Raw genomic sequence first — 11,463 nt, 5'->3', positions numbered from 1 at the left:
AATGAATGAAAGTATTGCAATTACTTTATAACAATCACATCATCTTGACCAGTGAAAACATGAAGGTGTTCCAGGAGTAAATTTTCAGTTGATTTATTTGTTGTATTGTTTTAAGTGTTTAAGCTTACCCCTTCCAAGTGATTTCAATAAGTTAAATGCAGAAAATTGTACCAAAGGATTCAGGCAAAGGTAACTTTAGCCAAATAGGTGAGCAGTTTGCATCCCTAAACTTTATCCTTAATGCCTTTTATGAAGTTTCAAAACATGAAAATAGAGCATAAGCTGATTTATTGACTTTATAAATTGAAATATTGTCTATACAAAGCAGTTTTCATTACAGTAATACAAAAAGTTTACATGTTATTTAACATTTTCTCAATAACACTCTCTCACACACACACACATGTCTCTCTTCCAATTCAAAGTCCTTTTTGATCTGTTGGTCTATGATTGTCTCTCAGGCCTGCAGGTCAGCGATTTTCCTCTTTCTGTAGTTGATAACTGGACTAGAGGCAGTGAGGTGAGAGGACCGACCTTTTCCCACAGCTGGAAACTGTTCAGTCCACTCTGTCCTGCCTTAAACAAACTCCTTTCTAAGTAGTCCAAGCGCTCCACTAGCGCTGAGGTGTCTTCATTGTAGGCGTTCTGGGACGAGTCCATGATCCGGCGGAAACGTCCAATGAAGGTCTGATAAGAGAGATGGACACAGTATACAGATGTAGGTACAAATATAACCTTAGAGAATGTAATGTGTATTAAATATTGCTAACTGTTGAGTTAATTCAAGCAGGTCACTAAACCAACAAACAGGTAGAATTAGAATTACTTCTATAAAAGGTAGGTTTTATGGACATAGCTGCAATGGGACTACTCCAAATATCAGTTCTTTAGATCTTAAACTATTTATCCAAACAAGTTATTGGTAAAAGCTGTTCAATACATTTCAACAACAGTCTGGCCTGCTATTTTAATTATGCAACGGACCTTTAATCCTTCAAGGCCCTCTCTGACCGACAACCTGGTGACCTCTCAATGATTATCATTATTGTGGATTATGTCTGTTACTCTCTAAATGATAAAAATAATCAATGTTGATATGTTTTCTTTATTCAGATCAATGCCATGCAGTAGAAATTGTCTGTCAAAACAGAATCTCCATCCTTTTTGTATGAATGAATGCAAGTATTTTTGATTGTTTTATAAAAACTTGACTAGTAGACACAGCTTCAGGTTTCAAATAAAATTTGATAACCTTCCTTATATCAAGTTAGTGTGTGTGTGTGTATATATATATATATATATATATATATATATATACACACACACACACACACACACACACACACACACACACACACAGTAGTTATGTGAACAAGAAAGTACCCCCTCTTTGAATTCTATGGTTTTACATATCAGGACATAATAAAAATCATCTGGTCCTTAGCTGGTCTTAAAATTAGGTAAATACAACCTCAGATGAACAACAACACATGACATATTACACCGTGTCATGATTTTTTTTTTTTTACAAAAATAAAGCCAAAATGGAGAAGCCATGCTTCCATAGGAATTAAGAGGCTAAGTAGTAGCCAGGTGCTGCTGCTGCTTCTTCTTCTTTTGTTTTTTATGGCGGTTGGCAAACCAACTTAACGGTGCATTACCGCCACCGACTGGGCTGGAGTGTGAATCAAGAGATATTGGAACTTAGCTAAAAAAAATGTAAATCCTTTTGTCTAAGTCTATGTCTCTCAGATACTTAATAACAAAGTGATAAATGTTACTAGATGTTTTCCCTAATAAACCTTGCATTGTGAAATTATTCTGATTGATCATTCTGAGAGACTGAAAAAGCTGGTTTCTTTCTTGACTGTATTTTGTGCACTGAAATAAAATATGCTCCACAGTTTCTGAATGAGTACAATGTTGGCATTTCCCTGTTGGATGTTTCCCTATTAATTTCAATGAAGAATTGAGCCCTGTGTGTCCTATTCTTAACCGTGTAATTATACTTTCCTCTCTTCTACTCCTACACTCTATCCTTCCTATACCCACTTCTGGTTGTATATTATATAAATGTCTCCCTTTATCCTGATCCACCCAATACTCCTGCCATTTTGATCTTGCATATGCTTTAATTAATATTTTAGCTTCAGTTTTGCTATATGGAACTTGTAATATTCTATTATGTTTTAGTGTTTGTTTTGCAAGTTTATCAACCTCCTCATTCCCTTTCACTCCAACATGTGCAGGTACCCAAAGAAACCTAATTTTTAAATCCTTTACATTTAACTTATGTAAAACCATACATATTTTATGAATTATATCATTTCTTATAGATTTCCCAAATGTCATGCTTTCTAAAGCTGAATAACTATCAGATATAATCACGGAGTTATTTAAATCATTTCCCTCTACCCATTCCAGGGCCAACAAAATTGCAACCAGCTCTGTTGTGTATACTGATAAATCATCTGTTATTCTTTCCTGACATATTACCCCATTCTTTGGAATATATACTGCTGACCCAGCATGTCCTGTCTTTGGATCCTTAGAACCATCTGTAAATATAAATGTATATTCAGAAAAATGCATATCCAGATAACAATTAACAATATCCTTCACTGCTACTTCCTTTGATTTATTTTTGATTTCCTTATGAATGCCTAAATCTACATCTGGTATAGGGAAAAACCATGGAGGAATAGGAGGGACTGAAACCGTTGAACAGTACTGTAACTTATGTAACCCTATATTCTCAGCTTTCACATCACCAATCCACCCAAAACTTCTGTAATTGGACTTACTGTGTTCCCAGCAGTCTTTTAAGATAGCTTTAGCTGGGTGGCTATCAACTTGTCCCCTCACATTAACCCAGTATGCCAACATCAGTTGTATCCTTCTGATCCTCAAAGGCATCTCACCCATTTCCACTTGCATAGAAGACACTGGGGATGTTTTAAAAGATCCACTACATATCCTTAGAGCCTGAGCTTGCATGACATCCAATGCTTTGACATTAGACTCTGCTGATGACATATATACTATACACCCATAATCAAAGACAGACCTCATTAGTGCCCAATATATATTTTGTAATGATGCCCTGCTTGCTCCCCATGCTTGTCCTGATAGACATCGTAGGATATTAACAATCTTTTTACATTTATTAACCATTTTTTCCAAATGAATCTTCCATGTCAACTTTTCATCAAACCATATCCCAAGAAATCTAATAACTTTCACTTGCTCAAGAGGCTGAGTGTACAATTTTAAGGATACAGGTGTGATCTTATGCTTTTTTGAAAAACATATGACTTGTGTTTGAGACACTGATAATCTAAATCCCCATTTATTTGTCCATTTTTCCACTTCCTTAATTGCATCTTGCATTTTTGATTTAACATACAATTCATTACGACCTCTAAACCATAATGCTCCATCATCAGCATACAAGGATTTCCCAATTTTCTGGTCAATATTTGAGAATATATCATTAATCATAATATTGAATAATAATGGGCTACATACACTACCTTGTGGAGTTCCATTCTCAACTATATATACCTCAGATAATTCTGCACCTACTCTTACCTGTATATTCCTATTAAACAAAAATCCAAAATCCAATTGTATACTTTACCACCAATTCCTAATTGTTGTAATTTAATTAATAACCCTTCTTTCCAAATCATATCATATGCCTTCTCAACATCAAAAAATACTGCTATTACCACCTCCCTATTAGTCTGTGCTTTTCTAATATCTGATTCTAAACATATTAATGAATCCATTGTACTTCGTCCCTTACGAATCCCAGCCAGGTGCTGCTAATCAAATGCCCTTGATTAATTGATCGGCAGGAAGTGTGACCACCTCTATAAAACCCCAAGTTTTAGCAGTTTGCTGGTCTGGAGCACTCAGGTGTGTGTTAACACAATGCCAAGGAAGAAAGACATCAGCAATGATCTTGGAGAAGCAATTGTTGCTGCCCATCAGTCTGGGAAGGGTTATAAGGCCATTTCCAAACAATCCATCATTCTACAGTGAGAAAGATTATTCACAAGTGGAAAACATTCTAGACAGTTGCCAATCTTCCCAGGAGTGGACGTCCCAGCAAATTCACCACAAGGTCAAACCGTGCAATGCTCAGAGAAATTGCAAAAAACCCAAGAGTTACATCTCAGATTCTACAGGCCTCAGATAGCATGTTAAATGTTTAAGTTCATGACAGTACAAATAGAAAAAGACTGAACAAGTATGGCATGTTTGGAAGGGTTGCCAGGTAAAGCTTCTTCTCTCTAAAAAAGAACATGGCAACATGGCTTAGGTTTGCAAAGTTGCATCTGAACAAACCACAAGATTTCTGGAACAATGTCCTTTGGACAGACAAGACCAAAGTGGAGCTGTTTGGCCATAATGCACAGTCCAATGTTTGGTGAAAACCAAACACAGCATATCAGCACAAACCCCTCATACTAACTGTCAAGCACGGTGGTGGAGGGATGATGATTTAGGCTTGTTTTGCAGCAACAGCACCTGGGCACCTTGCAGTCATTGAGTCAACCATGAACTCCTCTGTATACCAAAGTATTCTAGAGTCAAATGTGAGGCCATCTGTCAGTAATTCTGTAGGCCAAAATTCCTCCACAACGATGTGAAAGCCTGATAAAGTCATACAGAAAACAATTACTTGAAGCTATTGACTCATAAGGTGTACTTAGTTTTTCACACATGACTTCTCCATTTTGGCTTTATTTTGTGAAACAAATCATGACACTGTGTAATATGTCATGTCTTGTTGTTCATCTGAGGTTGTATTTACCTAATTTTAAGACCTGCTATGGACCAGATGATTTTTATTATGTCCTGATATTTAAAACCATAGAATTCAAGGTGTATTTTATTTTTCACATGACTATATATGACAACAGCAATTCAATCAACTAATTTAAAGCTGAAGTACGTCATTTCTGCAACACTATTGCCACCGAATGGAATTGCAAAATAAACTATCTGAATACGCCCCTCAGCTGCAGTTCTTCAGTCAGATAGTCCCACCCTAAACTCAAGCCATTGGTTGAGTAACTTTGTTGGGGTGGGTCTATGCGGATCTCTCAAAACAAACAGGAATTTCCATAGCGCCACAGACACAGTGTTTACAGTTTTCGAGAAAACTAACCTATGAATGGCTTCCTATAGTTTTCTCTGCATATTAGGCTGGATAGAATCAAGTATTTTAATACTGAAAAAGTTAAATGCTTTAACAACACTTTTGAAGTTTGATTCCAACTCAGCCTGGGATTCCAGTCTGCCCAGCAACTGATCATTCCTAGTATTGCTACAGTATGATGGTAAAGATATTGCTCCCTCTACTGGTGGAGATAGGACATAGCAGCAGTATTATTAATCTGTTTATGCCTTAGTTATTGAACCACCCATTTTCAGCATGTGGGCCTTAACAACAACCTGTCTCAAGGTAACATATGAACTGTTATTCATGCATTTAACGAGTATAACAACCCATTACTAACAAAGTAATCGAAATTGAAAACAAAACTCATTGCCAAATCTGGTCTGGTTATTAATATGTAAAGATTACCTCATTTTTGGGGTTCTGCAATGTTAAAAGTATCTATTCTTTTTGCATTGTCTTTAAAATTGCACATTTTGGGGGGCCTGGGTAACTCAGCAAATAAAGATGCTGACTACCACACCCGGAGTCGCAAGTCTGAATCTAGGGCATGCTGAGTGACTCCAGCCAGGCTTCCTAAGCTACCAATTGGCCCGGTTGCTAGGGTGGGTAGAGTCACATTGGGTTATCCTCCTCGTGGTCACTGTAATGTGGTTCTCGCTCTCAGTGGGGCACGTGGCGAGTTGTGAATTGATGTCGCGGAGAATAGCCAGAAGCCTCCATACGAGCTACATCTCCGCGGTAACATGCTCAACAAGCCACTTGATAAGATGCGTGGATTGACGGTCTCAGATGCGTAGACAACTGAGATTCATCCTCCGCCACCCGGATTGAGGCGAGTAACCGCCACCATGAGGACTTAGAGCACATTGGGAATTGGGCATTCCAAATTGGGAAGAAGGAAAAAACCAAATTGCAAATTTTAGTCTTATGTTCTATGGATGTGCTCACCTGGAGGATGGTTTGAGCAATCTCTGGGTTTTCTGGGCTGTCAAAATGCAGCATCTGGGAGCCTAAACCTTAATAATAGGGCCCCATTTTGTGAAGGTCGACAACAGTAGGATCTGCTCCGAACACTGTTCTCCACCCCTGACGATAAACCTTAGGCAGCTCAATGGACAGTACATGCCTCTTCTTTTCATAAAGGCCCTTGGCAAGCCAAAGTGGCATCTCCATCTTTGTAGCCTGGACACACACAGTAATGTAATCTTTATTCACCATAAAGATTGTGGGGTCAGGCATTTTTGGTTACCTATAACAAAAAAACAGAGACATTGGGTATATAGAAATTGTACTACACTAAAAACCCTTATAAGTTGACTCGATTGATTGAGTAAACTAATTCTCTGAATTAAGACACTTGATTTTTTTTCAATAATGACAATATTAGGGTTTACAATATATAGAACAAACAAGAAGGCCAGCTGTCTCAGCTCCAGTATAAGTAGGTGACGCATGTCATGTCCATGAACCTTTTATAAGGTGCTTTATGTAATATTTTTACTGTACTAAATAATAAAATTACCATAATTTGTCATTAGATATTTAGGAAACATGCTAAGTTGAAATACTGGCTTCTCCGATAACAATGCTACAGTCAAATTTACAGTTAAATTTCCATTCCGGGGCAGAATTTCTGTTTATGTTTTCGCATGTGTGATCCCGCCCACTGCCCACTCACCAATTGTGTTTAGACACTGCCGGGTTGCCAGGTTTGAACAAGTTTGAAGGCAAACAACACAGCGTCCTACAGCCATGGAAGCCAGCAAACGAACTGAATCAGAGATGACAGATTCCACCCGACCTAAAAAGCCTCACCATCCGTCTAAAAACCACCATGACCAGAGGCATAGTAAAACAAGGATAAATATCGGAGATGCCTTTGGCAGATGGAGACAGCTTAAAGTCCAGAGATCCTTTAAAACGGATGCTGAGTTGGCTGATTTGCATGTCGACAATCTGGCAACCCATATGAGCTCTGAGTCTGGGGCGGGGCAGACAACTCTCCAATATTTTGAATTTGGAATGCAGTACCCATTTCAAACGATTGCTGTCAATCTTACATATAGCACATTTAAGGTAAAAATGTACATTATATTGTATAAGAGGTGTACATTTTATGTGTTGTAAATGTTCACCATTTCAACGTTTTTAATCACATTTTTACCTTCGCTAGTTTATATTAAATGTCGTTTTTTTTATTAATGATCATAAAAACTGAATGAACAATAATTTAAAAAGAATTAACCAAATGTTTTTTTTTAGATTGAATATAGCATGTCACTCCGCAGGAGCCATTAATGTTTAATGCTTAACACTAAATTCTAAAATCAAGTGAAAATGTTTGGTTCTCAGATGCAACAGTTGTATGCAACATGTATGGGAGTTGGGAGCAAGACAGTCAGAAGTTAAACTAACAGCACACTTTTATTAGTGCAACTGAACAACCGTACAACCAAATTTAATATGGTTATAATAATGTATTTGTGTACCTCCGGTATGTCCCTGGTGTCACTGGATTTCTCGAGGTACCCGAGCCGCAGAAATACACACTCCGTCTTGCACGGCAGCCGCTCGCGGTCTGGGTAGGCAAACTAGGCACTTCCTACCCTGCCAAAATTCTAAAATAAAATGTTTATTAAATAATAAACTTGTATTTGTATTTTTACTTTTTATTCTTGTGATTTATACATGCAATATGTGTGTTATTCCTATTGTTTAGACGTTATGATGACAAATGTAGCAGTAGCGCATAATCAACTAAAAACAAATGGTAGAATAAGCAGTGCTTTTACGGTCCATTCATTGCAGACGACAAGCAGAAAACCCATGAAGCGCATGCGCACTTCGATCCTGTATTCTTTAACATGTACGGCAAAAAGCACAAATCTGCTGTGCCTTTTGACGTAAATATGTTATGCCCGTATTCATCTCCGTTACGTATCACACATGGACCAATTAAAATCGAGATATTCCTGGACATTTGCGTAGCTAACGTCATTACACCACAGCTAGCGTACATGCCTAATCCCCGCCAAATTCAAAATCAAAATGACTGCAGCGGCCGTAATCACGGAATTAAGAAATTTTTCCAAGCTCGATTTTAATTCCAAATATGAGTTAATTGCAAGAGGGAGGTCTACGCCAGCCTTAGATGGACTAGTACAGCAAAAGGGCCCAAAAATTATCCGATCATTTCAAACTGATTGGTATGTAAGAAAAGATTGGCTATGTGGCTGTGCTAACAATCAGCGACATTATTTAATTAGTAATTAGTATCCAGCTCTTTACATTCAATTAGTTGAGTTAGCAATTAGTTAATGAACTAATAAAACAAAGATTAAATTAAGATGCTAACTATATATTTCTATATAGCATTGCTTGTTCCACCACCACGCAATGACTGTTTTTAAGGTGACAATCTGTTACACATTTGAAGATTTACTGTATCTTGAAGATTGTTGTAATGTATCTTCTGTTATAAAGATGAAGATTGCACAGAAAAAAATAAGCACATAATGTTGTAAAAAATAAACAACTTATGTTCTGTTATATGTTCTGACTACTGAATTTTGTATAATAATATCTAATGAAGATATATTAACAAAATCGTATATATTATATATAAAACATATATAAAATACATGTACATTTCTTGATATGTACACGATATACATCCTGATTTGTAAATTTCTTCATATGCCGCGCTTGTGGGTAACGTTCACTGTTATTACGTATTATTAGCTTAAACAATAAATCAGGTAATCTGGCTTTCATAACTCAGTGCCTAGCCTCTTTAAGACATCACCGCACGTCACTGAATATATCATCCAAAGAAAATAAATTCTCCTCCATTCCGATACCCGGAAGAACGGGCATGTAAGATTGCGAGTCCATTGTTTGCTTTAGATAAGCAAGATAAATGAACAAATGGAGTTAAATGAACGTAAACTTGTCAAAACAACAGCACTGTCAAACGGAACATTTGGCGCGCAACTACAAGTGAAAAGCAATGGAGCGTCGAGCAGGGGCGTGCAGTCGATAAAAGAGTGACTTAGACGCAAAACCACTCAAATACTCTCTGTTTCGCTGATTATGATAAATATATCTTAAAATGTTGCTAAAAAGGCAAATACCACGATCGTCCTGTTTGAAAGAGAAAAGACAGTGCCTTGACTGCGTTTTTTAATGTTGAACTTTTGTAAATGACATTTTGATGGCTATCATCTCAGGAGGGAATAAACTCATTTAAGATTTTCTTATATATTAAAAACAGTTAATTAATGGTCCTTTTTATATTATATGTTCACGGGAGTATGGAGGACAAAACCTGCAAAAATAATAAATAAATAAATGTAACAATAAGAAAATAAATAAAGGAATAAATGTCTTGATAAAACAAATATAATTAGGTGGGACGTCCATCTTATTTGCTTTCGAGAAGTATTATTGAGCTCTCAACCAATGATGCACTGGAGCTACGCAAGGAATGCCTCCCTCATTTCCATGTTGCACACAGAAAAGTAAAAAATAAATACCTGTATAAATAAATAAATATATATGAGAATATATAAATATGGAAATAAATATATGTGTGAATAAATAAATATAAAAAATAAATGAACAAATAAAAAAAATAAAAACAATACAATATAAATGAATAAATACAAATACATTTTAAAATAAATATAGAAAATAATAAAGGAATAAAGTCATACAATAAAACATTCAGGAATAAATGTAATTAAAAACGAATTATATTTGTTTTATCAAGACATTTATTCTTTTATTTAATTTTTTTATTATTACATTTATTTATTTATTATTTTTGCAGGTTTGGGCCTCCATACATGCTAAAAAAAAAAAGCGTCATGTTTATCGAGCATGTTGGTCAGCAGATGTCACTATTTCTTTATTTTACATCCGAGAGAGTCAGACAACTAATCATTGTCAATTGGAATTGGATTTCATTACAAATATGAATGTTTCTTGCAAACATAAGTGCAGTGGTTTATCAGTGGCTTGCAATTAGACAGAATTATAAAATAATTTAATATCTGGTTGTTAACAACCCATTTAAATGGGCCACATTTGATGAAAGTGTGGAGCCTTGGAATGTCTATTCTTGCATGTCTCAGTAGATCTGTTATCTTTTTCTGGACTACCACACAATTGTGTGCACTGTATCTTCATAATGCCATTATATTTCTGGTGCCCACAATCAAGTTTTTGTAACAGAGTTGGTAATATTTTAATGCTTGCTAAAATATGAATATAAAATGTGGTTTTGTTGTGCACATATCTTATATTCACCATCAAAGATTTATATTCTCTAAATCAGGGTGTTTAAACATGTTGATGCCAAGAACCAACAAATATGATGATGCCCTTGTGCAGGGCCATTTCTGATCATTTGGGGGTCCTAAACACAAAAAAAATCAAATAAATTAACAAAAAATGACCAATTAATAACTATAAAAATAAACAATAAAATACTATAAATAACTATATAAAAACAAAATAATAAAAAAAACGACCATACTTGGCAGGGCCCCCCGGTGGCTCGGGGGCCCTAAGAGGACATTTATACCGCTTATAGCTAGAAATGGCCCTGCTCTTGCGCAGTAAAATGGTAAAAGTTATATTAAGACTTCTTGTATCTAAATTTACATAATTGGCTTTGATATTGTCATTGTACTAAAGCCAAAATAATTATTAAAATATTATCTGGAAAATATTGACTTTTGTTAAGTTGACAATAGTGTGTCTTTCTTCTGTTGGAGTGATGCAGTATGTATAAACCCAAAGAGAAACATATTCAATCCAGTTTAAATGTATTTGTATACCCCTAGACCCCAGTTTTAAACCCCTGCTTTAAGTGGTCCACACTATGATTTTACATAATGTCCTTTACAAACAATTTAGGCTAATATGAATGCAATTTATTTTCATTGTAAAGTGGGACACTTCACTCAAAAAATGAAGTAATTACCCTTACTTAATCTGAATGAAAGAAATGTAATTGACTTTATTGTTTTTACAGTTTTTACAAGCAGTTTCATTCAGCTAATATAATTTAGCTGGATTAGGTCAAATCAATGTAAAATTCTATAGTAGTTATAACTCAACTTTATTATGTTCATCAAACTAAATATACTAATGTTTCAGTTTTTTTTCTTAAGTTATTCCAACTTCATTTTTTAATATCAATCATTAGAATATGCCAGATGAGCAAGTGTAAGGACAGTGAAACTGTTGCATATGGTAGCAAC

General features: G+C 35.7%; 1 pseudogene; it reads right to left on the bottom strand.

Annotated features, from left to right (window-relative positions):
• Nucleotides 1–457: 457 nt before the first annotated feature.
• Nucleotides 458–9,088, bottom strand: LOC127638645 (DNA replication complex GINS protein PSF3-like; annotated as a pseudogene).
• Nucleotides 9,089–11,463: the final 2,375 nt, after the last annotated feature.

This window comes from Xyrauchen texanus, chromosome 46 (genome assembly GCF_025860055.1).
Source record: "Xyrauchen texanus isolate HMW12.3.18 chromosome 46, RBS_HiC_50CHRs, whole genome shotgun sequence".
Classification (NCBI taxonomy): domain Eukaryota; kingdom Metazoa; phylum Chordata; class Actinopteri; order Cypriniformes; family Catostomidae; genus Xyrauchen; species Xyrauchen texanus.
This window is presented reverse-complemented; position numbering and strand designations above follow the sequence as displayed.